We start from the raw sequence: 11,638 nt of genomic DNA on the forward strand, positions 1-11,638 counted from the left end.
CAGAGCCAGGGTGTGACAGTACCCCCCAAAGGCGCGGACTGCGACCGCGCCTGAACATACACAAACCAGGGGAGGGCTGGGTGGGCATTCCTCCTCGGAGGCGGTTCCGGCTCCGGGCTAGACCACCACCCTCCAATAATCCCCCCGTAGCGCCCCTGGTCCGGTCTGGCCCCGCTGGCTGAAGCTGAACTGGACATCGTAGGAGCGGATCGCTTCAGTTCCGGTGTGGAGCAGCTGACCGGTACCTGACCAGGCCCCGGTGACCCAGGCACGGGTTGTGCCGACTGACGACGCACACCCCTGGCTTGGTGCGTGGAGCAGAAACGGGCCGGACCGGGCTGACGTGCGCACTGGCTTGGTGCGTGGAGCACGGGCCGGACCGGGCTGACGATGCGCACCCCTGGCTTGGTGCATGGAGCAGCTACGGGCCGGACCGGGCTGACGATGCGCACCCCTGGCTTGGTGCGTGGAGCAGCAACGGGCCGGACCGGGCTGACGATGCGCACCCCTGGCTTGGTGCGTGGAGCCGGAACGGGCCTTACCGGGCTGACGACTCGCACCCCTGGCTTGGTGCATGGAGCAGGAACGGGCCTTACCAGGCTGACGACTCGCACCCCTGGCTTGGTGCGAGTAGCAGGAACAGGCCGGGCCGGGCTGGCGACGTGCACCGTAGGCTTGGTGCGAGTGGCAGGAACAGGCCGGGCCGGGCTGGCGACGTGCACCGTAGGCTTGGTGCGAGTGGCAGGAACAGGCCGGGCCGGGCTGGCGACGCGCACCGTAGGTTTGGTGCGAAGGGCAGGAACAGGCCGGGTCGGGCTGGCGACGCGCACCGTAGGCTTGGTGCGAGTGGCAGGAACAGGCCGGGCCGGGCTGGCGACGCGCACCGTAGGCTTGGTGCGAGTGGCAGGAACAGGCCGGGCCGGGCTGGCGACGCGCACCGTAGGTTTGGTGCGAGTGGCAGGAACAGGCCGGGCCGGGCTGGCGACGCGCACCGTAGGCTTGGTGCGAGGGGCAGGAACAGGCCGGGCCGGGCTGGCGACGCACACCGTAGGCTTGGTGCGAGGGGCAGGAACAGGCCGGGCTGGGCTGGCGACGCGCACCGTAGGTTTGGTGCGAAGGGCAGGAACAGGCCGGGTCGGGCTGGCGACGCGCACCGTAGGCTTGGTGCGAGTGGCAGGAACAGGCCGGGCCGGGCTGGCGACGCGCACCCCTGGCTTGGTGCGTGGAGCAGGAACGGGCCTTACCAGGCTGACGACTCGCACCCCTGGCTTGGTGCGAGTAGCAGGAACAGGCTGGGCCGGGCTGGTGACGCGCACCGTAGGCTTGGTGCGAGTGGCAGGAACAGGCCGGGCCGGGCTGGCGACGCGCACCGTAGGCTTGGTGCGAGTGGCAGGAACAGGCCGGGCCGGGCTGGCGACGCGCACCCCTGGCTTGGTGCGTGGAGCAGGAACGGGCCTTACCAGGCTGACGACTCGCACCCCTGGCTTGGTGCGAGTAGCAGGAACAGGCCGGGCCGGGCTGGCGACGCGCACCGTAGGCTTGGTGCGAGTGGCAGGAACAGGCCGGGCCGGGCTGGCGACGCGCACCGTAGGCTTGGTGCGAGTGGCAGGAACAGGCCGGGCCGGGCTGGCGACGCGCACCGTAGGTTTGGTGCGAAGGGCAGGAACAGGCCGGGTCGGGCTGGCGACGCGCACCGTAGGCTTGGTGCGAGTGGCAGGAACAGGCCGGGCCGGGCTGGCGACGCGCACCGTAGGCTTGGTGCGAGTGGCAGGAACAGGCCGGGCCGGGCTGGCGACGCGCACCGTAGGTTTGGTGCGAGTGGCAGGAACAGGCCGGGCCGGGCTGGCGACGCGCACCGTAGGCTTGGTGCGAGGGGCAGGAACAGGCCGGGCCGGGCTGGCGACGCACACCGTAGGCTTGGTGCGAGGGGCAGGAACAGGCCGGGCCGGGCTGGCGACGCACACCGTAGGCATGGTGCGAGGAGCAGGAACAGGCCGGGCCGGGCTGGCGACGCGCACCATCCACTTAGTGCGGGGAGCAGGAACGGGCCGGACCGGACTGGTGACGCACACCACTTGCTTGGTGTGAGGAGCGGGACTGGGTTTCGTCATAACCCTCCGCTCCCTCAGCTGCCTACCGAGTTCCTCTCGCCGTGCCTCAATTCTCACCTTCTCCCTTAACGCCTCCAATAGCTCCACCCTCTGCACCACTAACTCCTGCTCCCTCTGCGCCAATAGCCCCCTTAACCTGGTGGCCTCCTCACCTAACCTCCTACTACGCCCTGTAGCTGCCTCCTGCTGCCCCGTCGCCCATGACGTATGCCCCCCCTAAACATTTTTAGGGGTTGCCTCTCGTCCGTCCGACGACGACACTGTTGACGCCGTTGCTCCTCTCTCCGTCGCGCCTCTACCGTCTCACTCCATGGACGGCGATCCATCCCGGCCTGGATTTCCTCCCAGGTCCAGGACCCCTGCCCGTCCAATATTTGCTCCCACGTCCAGGCTGCCTGCTCCTGGACACGCTGCTTGGTCCTGGTATGGTGGGATCTTCTGTCACGATTGTCGTAGAGAGTAGACCAATGCGCAGCGTTAGTTGCAAACATATTTATTTAAAGAGAAAAAACACTCGAACAAAACAACAAACGAAACGTGCAGTCCTACGGTCAACACGACCAACAAGGAACAAACCAAAACGGAAACAAGATCCCACAAACACTAAGGGAAACAGACTGTTTAAATATGGCTCCCAATCAGAGACAACCAGCAACAGCTGACACTCGTTGCCTCTGATTGGGAGCCACTCTGGCCAACATAGAAATACCACAACTAGAACTCCCACACAGAACGTAAACACATAGAATTTACACTCCCTGGCTCAACATATAGAGTCCCCAGAGCCAGGGTGTGACAGCCAGCTAACTAGCTACTTGCTATTAGCCACAGTTAGCGGTATTTCACCCAGAACATTGGATTTTTTTTCTGCGGGATTTATTTAATCACTGGATATTAATCACCGGATATTCGGCCAGTCTGCACAGCGCGTTATCGACCCAGAACATATCAGTTTTTCTGCCGGAATCACTGAATCACTGGACCTTTAACTCCGGATTCATCGCTACCAGCTAGCTTCAACTAAATGGACGCTGTGGTCTGGCTAATCATCCTGAGCTAGGCCCATCTCCCGGCTATCTACCTCTCTGTCAACCGGACGGGACCACCTAGTGTTGACACGGAGCCCCGCCCGATCCTACACGACTGGTCTGCCGACGAAATCGTCTGATGTGGTTACGACGACGCCGACCACGAAGATTCCATCTGCTAGCCCCGCCCGCTAGCACACGCTAGCCGTGGCCTCTTACCTGCTAGTGCTTTAGCAGCCTCCGAACTATCCTATTGCTGTTCACCGGACCTTATGATAACTCAGCTATACAGCTGATGTCTGCTGGACTGTTCCTTTTACGGTACTACATCCTGTTTATGTTTAGCCTCAGCCCAAACATGGTTAGCTTATTGTTGTTTCAGGTTATTTCTAATTGTACTATTTCACTGTAGATCCCCCAGCCCAGCTAAACCTGCCTTAGATAGCTCCTTTGTCCCACCCCCATACACGCAGAGACCGACTCAATTGGTGCCTCTAGTGATACTATCTCTTTCATTGTTACCCAACGCTTAGGTTTACCCCCACTTTACTCATATCCTTCCATATCCTTGTCTGTACATAATGCCCTGAATCTTTTCTACAACACCCGGAAATCTGCCCCCTTTATTCTATGTACCCAACGCACTAGAAGACCAGTTCTTAAAGCCTTTAGCCGTATCCTTATTCTAGTCCTCCTCTGTTCCTCTGGTGATGTAGAGGCTAACCCAGGCCCTGCAGCCCTCAGTATCACTCCTACTCCCCAGGCGCTATCATTTGCTGACTTCTGTAATCGCAAAAGTCTTGGTTTCTTGCACGTAAACATCAGAAGTCTACTTCCTAAGTTTGAGTTATTCACTGCGTTAGCACACTCCGCCAACCCTGATGTTCTAGCAGTGTCTGAATCCTGGCTCAGGAAGGCCACCAAAAATTCTGAAATGTCCATCCCCAACTATAACATTTTCCGTCTAGATAGAACTGCCAAAGGGGGTGGAGTTGCAATCTACTGTAGAGATAGCCTGCAGAGCTCTATCATACTATCCAGGTCTGTGCCCAAACAGTTTGAGCTTCTACTTCTAAAAATCCACCTTTCCAGAAATAAGTCTCTCACTGTTGCCGCTTGCTACAGACCCCCTCAGCCCCCAGATGTGCCCTGGACACCATATGTGAATTGATTGCCCCCCATTTATCCTCAGAGTTCGTACTGCTTGGTGACTTAAATTGGGATATGCTTAATACCCCGGCCATCCTACAATCCAAACTAGATGCCCTCAACCTCACGCAAATTATCAACGAACCTACCAGGTACAACCCTAAATCCGTAAACATGGGTACCCTCATAGATATCATCCTGACTAACATACCCTCTAAATACACCTCAGCTGTCTTCAACCAGGATCTCAGCGATCACTGCCTTATTGCCTGCGTCCGTAACGGGTCCGCGGTCAAACGACCACCCCTCATCACTGTCAAACGCTCCCTAAAACACTTTAGCGAGCAGGCCTTCCTAATTGACCTGGCCCAGGTATCCTGGATGGATATAGATCTCATTCCGTCAGTAGAGGATGCCTGGTTGTTCCTTAAAAGTAATTTCCTCTCAATCTTAAATAAACATGCCCCATTCAAAAATACAGAACTAAGAACCGATATAGCCCCTGGTTCTCCTCAGACTTGACTGCCCTTGACCAGCACAAAAACATCCTGTGGCGTACTGCATTAGCATCAAATAGCCCCCGCGATATGCAACTTTTCAGGGAAGTTAGGAACCAATATACACAAGCAGTCAGGAAAGCAAAGGCAAACTTTTTCAAACAGAAATTTGCATCCTGTAGCACTAACTCCAAAAAGTTTTGGGACACTGTAAAGTCCATGGACAATAAGAGCACTTCCTCCCAGTTGCCCACTGCACTGAGGCTAGGAAACACTATCACCACCGATAAATCTACAATAATCGAGAATTTCAACAAGCATTTTGCTACAGCTGGCCATGCTTTCCATCTGGCTACCACTACCCCGGCCACCAACTCTGCACCCTCCGCTGAGACTTGCCCATGCCCCCCCCGCTTCTCCTTCACACAAATTCAGACAGCTGACGTTTTGAAAGAGCTGCAAAATCTGGACCCCTACAAATCAGCTGGGCTAGACAATCTGGACCCTTTCTTTCTAAAACTAGCCGCCGAAATTGTCGCAACCCCCTATTACTAGTCTGTTCAACCTCTCTTTCATAACGTCTGAGATCCCCAGAGATTGGAAAGCTGCCGCGGTCATCCCCCCTCTTCAAAGGGGGGTGACACTCTAGATCCAAACTGCTACAGACCTATATCCATCCTGCCCTGCCTTTCGAAAGTATTTGAAAGCCAAGTTAACAAACAGATCACCGACCATTTCGAATACCACCGTACCTTCTCCGCTATGCAATCCGGTTTCGAGCTGGTCATGTGTGCACTTCAGCCACGCTCAAGGTCCTAAACGATATTATAACCGCGATTGATAATAGACAGTACTGTGCAGCCGTCTTCATCGACCTGGCCAAGGCTTTCGACTCTGTCAACCACCGCATTCTTATTGGCAGACTAAATAGCCTTGGTTTCTCAAATGACTGCCTCGCCTGGTTCACCAACTACTTCTCAGATAGAGTTCAGTGTGTCAAATCGGAGGGCCTGTTGTCTGGACCTATGGCAGTCTCTATGGGGGTGCCACAGGGTTCAATTCTTGGGCCGACACTTTTCTCAGTGTATATCAATGATGTCGCTCTTGCTGCTGGTGACTCTCAGATCCACCTCTACGCAGACGACACCATTTTGTATACATCTGGCCCTTCATTGGACACTGTGTTAACAAACCTCCAAACGAGCTTCAATGCCATACAACACTCCTTCAGTAGCCTCCAACTGCTCTTAAACACTAGTAAAACTAAATGCATGCTTTTCAATCGAACGCTGCTGGCACCCGCCCACCCGACTAGAATCACCACTCTTGACGGGTCTGACCTAGAGTATGTGGACAACTACAAATACCTAGGTGTCTGGTTAGACTGTAAACTCTCCTTCCAGACTCACATAAAGAATCTCCAATCCAAAGTTAAATCTAGAATCGGCTTCCTATTTCGCAACAAAGCCTCCTTCACTCATGCTGCCAAACATGCCCTCGTAAAACTGACTATCCTACCGATCCTTGACTTCGGCGATGTCATTTACAAAATAGCCTCCAACACTCTACTCAGCAAATTGGATGTAGTCTATCACAGTGCCATCCGTTTTGTCTCCAAAGCCCCATACGCTACCCACCACTGTGACCTGTACGCTCTTGTTGGCTGGTCCTCACTACATGTTCGTCGTCAAACCCACTGGCTCCAGGCCATCTATAAATCACTGCAAATCCCCGCCTTATCTTAACTCATTGGTCACCATAGCAGCACCCACCCGTAGTCTGCGCTCCAGCAGGTATATCTCACTGGTCATTCCCAAAGCCAACACCTCCTTTGGCCGCCATTCCTTCCAGTTCTCTGCTGCAAATGACTGGAACGAATTGCAAAAATCTCTGAAGCTGGAGACTCTTATCTCCCTCACTAACTTTAAGCATCAGTTGTCAGAGCACCTTACCGATCACTGCACCTGTACACAGCCCATCTGAAATTAGCCCACCCAACTACCTCATCCCTATATTGTTATTTATTTTGCTCTTTTGCACCCCAGTATCTCTATTTGCACATAATCTCTTGCACATCTAGCATTCCAGTGTTAATACTATTGTAATTATTTTGCACTATAGCCTATTTATTGCCTTACCTCCATAACTTGCTACATTTGCACACACTGTATATATATTTTCTGTTGTATTTTTGACTTTATGTTTTTTACCCCATATGTAACTCTGTGTTGTTTTTATCGCACTGCTTTGCTTTATCTTGGCCAGGCCGCAGTTGTAAATGAGAACTTGTTCTCAACTGGCTTACCTGGTTAAATAAAGGTGAAATAAAAAAAATTAAAAATAAAATAACACTATATCACTTTTAGCAGTGGCACCATTATAACCTGGGGCCTTTGGTCTATCATAACACCAGGGTCCATAGCTCTCATTATCAGATCTCTGTGTGTCAGCTGTGTCCATCTTTCTGAGACCAGATCCATTGTTGGTTTTAGCATCCTTTGTCTCTTCAGACAGTATTCTGGGTGTTGTCTGTCTGTCTGTTTGTCTGTCTGTCTGTTTGTTGAGGCATTGCTTTGCTTTGGAAACGTCTGCCTCTGAGAGAAGCCTGGTGAGAGAGCATGGATGCCCCACGCATCCTGCTCAGAAAGCTGCTGAATCAATTTAAACCCTCCCTCCCCCGCTCTCTCTCTCTGTCTCTCCCTCCCTCCATCCACTCCTTCCTCCCTCCCTTCCAGTCAGGAGTCTCTGCGTTTCTGATGAGTGTTGCTTTTTTGCATTCCTTCTACTCTCTTCTAAACACACGCACACACACACTCACACACACACACACACACACACACACACACACACACACACACACACACACACACACACACACACACACACAAACACACACACAAACACACACACACACACACACACAAACACACACACACCCACACACACAAACACACACACCCACACACACAAACACACACACACACACACACACACACACACACACACACAAACACACACACACACACACACACCACCACCACTCACTTTGAGGATAATAAGCTCCCTCTCTTATCTGCTGTTCTCTTGTAGGAGTGTGTGAGATTCGATTCCCTAACGAGGGCTTTGGTGGAGGTAGAAGGTTAGCAGTTAGGGTCTGTCCATCCTTGGAGTCTTGGCTGGCTGGGCTGAGTAACTAGCAGATTGGCTGACGGCTGTGTCTGACCTCAGCCCTGGCCTTGTGACCCGGCCCAGCGTGACCCTGTCAGAGCATGTGTTCAACACATTTACCCTGTCTCTGCCTTCTTATGACCCTAAAGCACTACGATAGAGTACTGTTTAGATAGATTGTGAATAACAGGATTGGAGTCAATTCCATTTAAATTCCAGTGAAATCAGGAAGTACACTGTAATTCCAATTCTCTTCAATGCTTTTGAATGAGGAAATGTGGAATTGGAATTGAAATGGAATTGACCCCAACCCTGGTGAATAAAGAATACATTGGCCTACCACTTTGACTAACAAGGTGTCCCTGAGCTAAGATACCTCTGTGTAGAAGAGGGCTGTTCAATCCTGGTCCTGGAGGGCCAAAACACTTCTGGTTTTCATCCTCTCCTTGTAATCAGGTACTGGTTCAGACCTGGGACACCAGGTGAGTGTAATTAACTACCAGGTGTGTCGGCCCTCCAGGACCAGAATTGAATAGCCCTGCTCTAGAACATAGTTCCAATTTGTTGGTATTAGGGCAATACTTCCTTTTCATTCTGCTGAGTGCTTCATTAACTTATTTTGCCCTACAGAAAACAAATGACCCCTTGTTTTGCGGTGTGTGTGTTTGTGTTTGTGTTTGTGTTTGTGTTTGTTTGTGTGTGTGTGTGTGTGTGTGTGTGTGTGTGTGTGTGTGTGTGTGTGTGTGTGGGAGCGTTGTCTCATCCCCTACGCAAATCACTGTCAATATCCTGACCATGTGACCAGTGTCTGTCTCGTGGATATCTAAACACTTAGCAGCATGAGTGACTGTCTTCTGTCCCTCTCCCCCATCTCTCCTATCTGTCTTCTGTCCCTCTCCCCCATCTCTCCTATCTGTCTTCTGTCCCTCTCCCCCATCTCTCCTATCTCTGTCTTCTGTCCCTCTCCCCCATCTCTCATATCTCTGTCTTCTGTCCCTCTCCCCCATCTCTCCTATCTTTGTCTTCTGTCCCTCTCCCCATCTCTCATATCTCTGTATTCTGTCCCTCTCCCCATCTCTCATGTCTCTGTATTCTATCCCTCTCCCCATCTCTCATATCTCTGTATTCTGTCCCTCTCCCCATCTCTGTCTTCTATCCCTCTCCCCCATCTCTCCTATCTCTGTCTTCTGTCCCTCTCCCCCATCTCTCCTATCTCTGTCTTCTGTCCCTCTCCCCATCTCTCCTATCTCTGTCTTCTGTCCCTCTCCCCCATCTCTCCTATCTCTGTCTTCTGTCCCTCTCCCCCATCTCTCCTATCTCTGTCTTCTGTCCCTCTCCCCCATCTCTCCTATTTCTGTCTTCTGTCCCTCTCCCCCATATCTCCTATCTGTCTTCTGTCCCTCTCCCCCATCTCTCCTATCTCTGTCTTCTGTCCCTCTCCCCCATCTCTCCTATCTCTGTCTTCTGTCCCTCTCCCCCATCTCTCCTATCTCTGTCTTCTGTCCCTCTCCCCCATATCTCCTATCTCTGTCTTCTGTCCCTCTCCCCCATCTCTCCTATCTCTGTCTTCTGTCCCTCTCCCCCATATCTCCTATCTCTGTCTTCTGTCCCTCTCCCCCATCTCTCCTATCTCTGTCTTCTGTCCCTCTCCCCTATCTCTCCTATCTCTGTCTTCTGTCCCTCTCCCCCATCTCTCCTATCTCTGTCTTCTGTCCCTCTCCCCATCTCTCCTATCTCTGTCTTCTGTCCCTCTCCCCCATATCTCCTATCTGTCTTCTGTCCCTCTCCCCCCATCTCTCCTATCTCTGTCTTCTGTCCCTCTCCCCCATATCTCCTATCTCTGTCTTCTGTCCCTCTCCCCCATCTCTCCTATCTCTGTCTTCTGTCCCTCTCCCCCATCTCTCCTATCTCTGTCTTCTATCCCTCTCCCCCAATCTCTCCTATCTCTGTCTTCTGTCCCTCTCCCCATCTCTCCTATCTCTGTCTTCTGTCCCTCTCCCCATCTCTCCTATCTCTGTCTTCTATCCCTCTCCCCCAATCTCTCCTATCTCTGTCTTCTGTCCCTCTCCCCCATCTCTCCTATCTCTGTCTTCTGTCCCTCTCCCCCATATCTCCTATCTCTGTCTTCTGTCCCTCTCCTCATCTCTCCTATCTCTGTCTTCTGTCCCTCTCCCCCATCTCTCCTATCTGTCTTCTGTCCCTCTCACCCATCTCTCCTATCTCTGTCTTCTGTCCCTCTCCCCCATCTCTCCTATCTCTGTCTTCTATCCCTCTCCCCAATCTCTCCTATCTCTGTCTTCTGTCCCTCTCCCCATCTCTCCTATCTCTGTCTTCTGTCCCTCTCCCCCATCTCTCCTATCTCTGTCTTCTATCCCTCTCCCCCAATCTCTCCTATCTCTGTCTTCTGTCCCTCTCCCCATCTCTCCTATCTCTGTCTTCTATCCCTCTCCCCCAATCTCTCCTATCTCTGTCTTCTGTCCCTCTCCCCATCTCTCCTATCTCTGTCTTCTGTCCCTCTCCCCATCTCTCCTATCTCTGTCTTCTGTCCCTCTCCCCCATCTCTCCTATCTTTGTCTTCTGTCCCTCTCCACATCTCTCATATCCCTGTATTCTGTCCCTCTCCCCATCTCTCATATCTCTGTATTCTGTCCCCCTCCCCATCTCTCATATCTCTGTATTCTGTCCCTCTCCCCCATCTCTGTCTTCTATCCCTCTCCCCCATCTCTCCTATCTCTGTCTTCTGTCCCTCTCCCCATCTCTCCTATCTCTGTCTTCTGTCCCTCTCCCCATCTCTCCTATCTCTGTCTTCTGTCCCTCTCCCCCATCTCTCCTATCTCTGTCTTCTGTCCCTCTCCCCCATATCTCCTATCTCTGTCTTCTGTCCCTCTCCCCATCTCTCCTATCTCTGTCTTCTGTCCCTCTCCCCCAATCTCTCCTATCTCTGTCTTCTGTCCCTCTCCCCATCTCTCCTATCTCTGTCTTCTATCCCTCTCCCCCAATCTCTCCTATCTCTGTCTTCTGTCCCTCTCCCCCATATCTCCTATCTCTGTCTTCTGTCCCTCTCCCCCATATCTCCTATCTCTGTCTTCTGTCCCTCTCCCCCATCTCTCCTATCTCTGTCTTCTGTCCCTCTCCCCATCTCTCCTATCTCTCTGTCTTCTGTCCCTCTCCCCCAATCTCTCCTATCTCTGTCTTCTGTCCCTCTCCCCCATCTCTCCTATCTCTGTCTTCTGTCCCTCTCCCCCATCTCTCCTATCTCTGTCTTCTGTCCCTCTCCCCCATATCTCCTATCTCTGTCTTCTGTCCCTCTCCCCATCTCTCCTATCTCTGTCTTCTGTCCCTCTCCCCCAATCTCTCCTATCTCTGTCTTCTGTCCCTCTCCCCATCTCTCCTATCTCTGTCTTCTATCCCTCTCCCCCAATCTCTCCTATCTCTGTCTTCTGTCCCTCTCCCCCATCTCTCCTATCTCTGTCTTCTGTCCCTCTCCCCATATCTCCTATCTCTGTCTTCTGTCCCTCTCCCCATCTCTCCTATCTCTGTCTTCTGTCCCTCTCCCCCATCTCTCCTATCTCTGTCTTCTGTCCCTCTCCCCCAATCTCTCCTATCTCTGTCTTCTGTCCCTCTCCCCCATCTCTCCTATCTCTGTCTTCTGTCCCTCTCCCCCATCTCTCCTATCTCTGTCTTC

Source organism: Coregonus clupeaformis, chromosome 30 (assembly GCF_020615455.1).
Source record: "Coregonus clupeaformis isolate EN_2021a chromosome 30, ASM2061545v1, whole genome shotgun sequence".
NCBI classification, from domain to species: domain Eukaryota; kingdom Metazoa; phylum Chordata; class Actinopteri; order Salmoniformes; family Salmonidae; genus Coregonus; species Coregonus clupeaformis.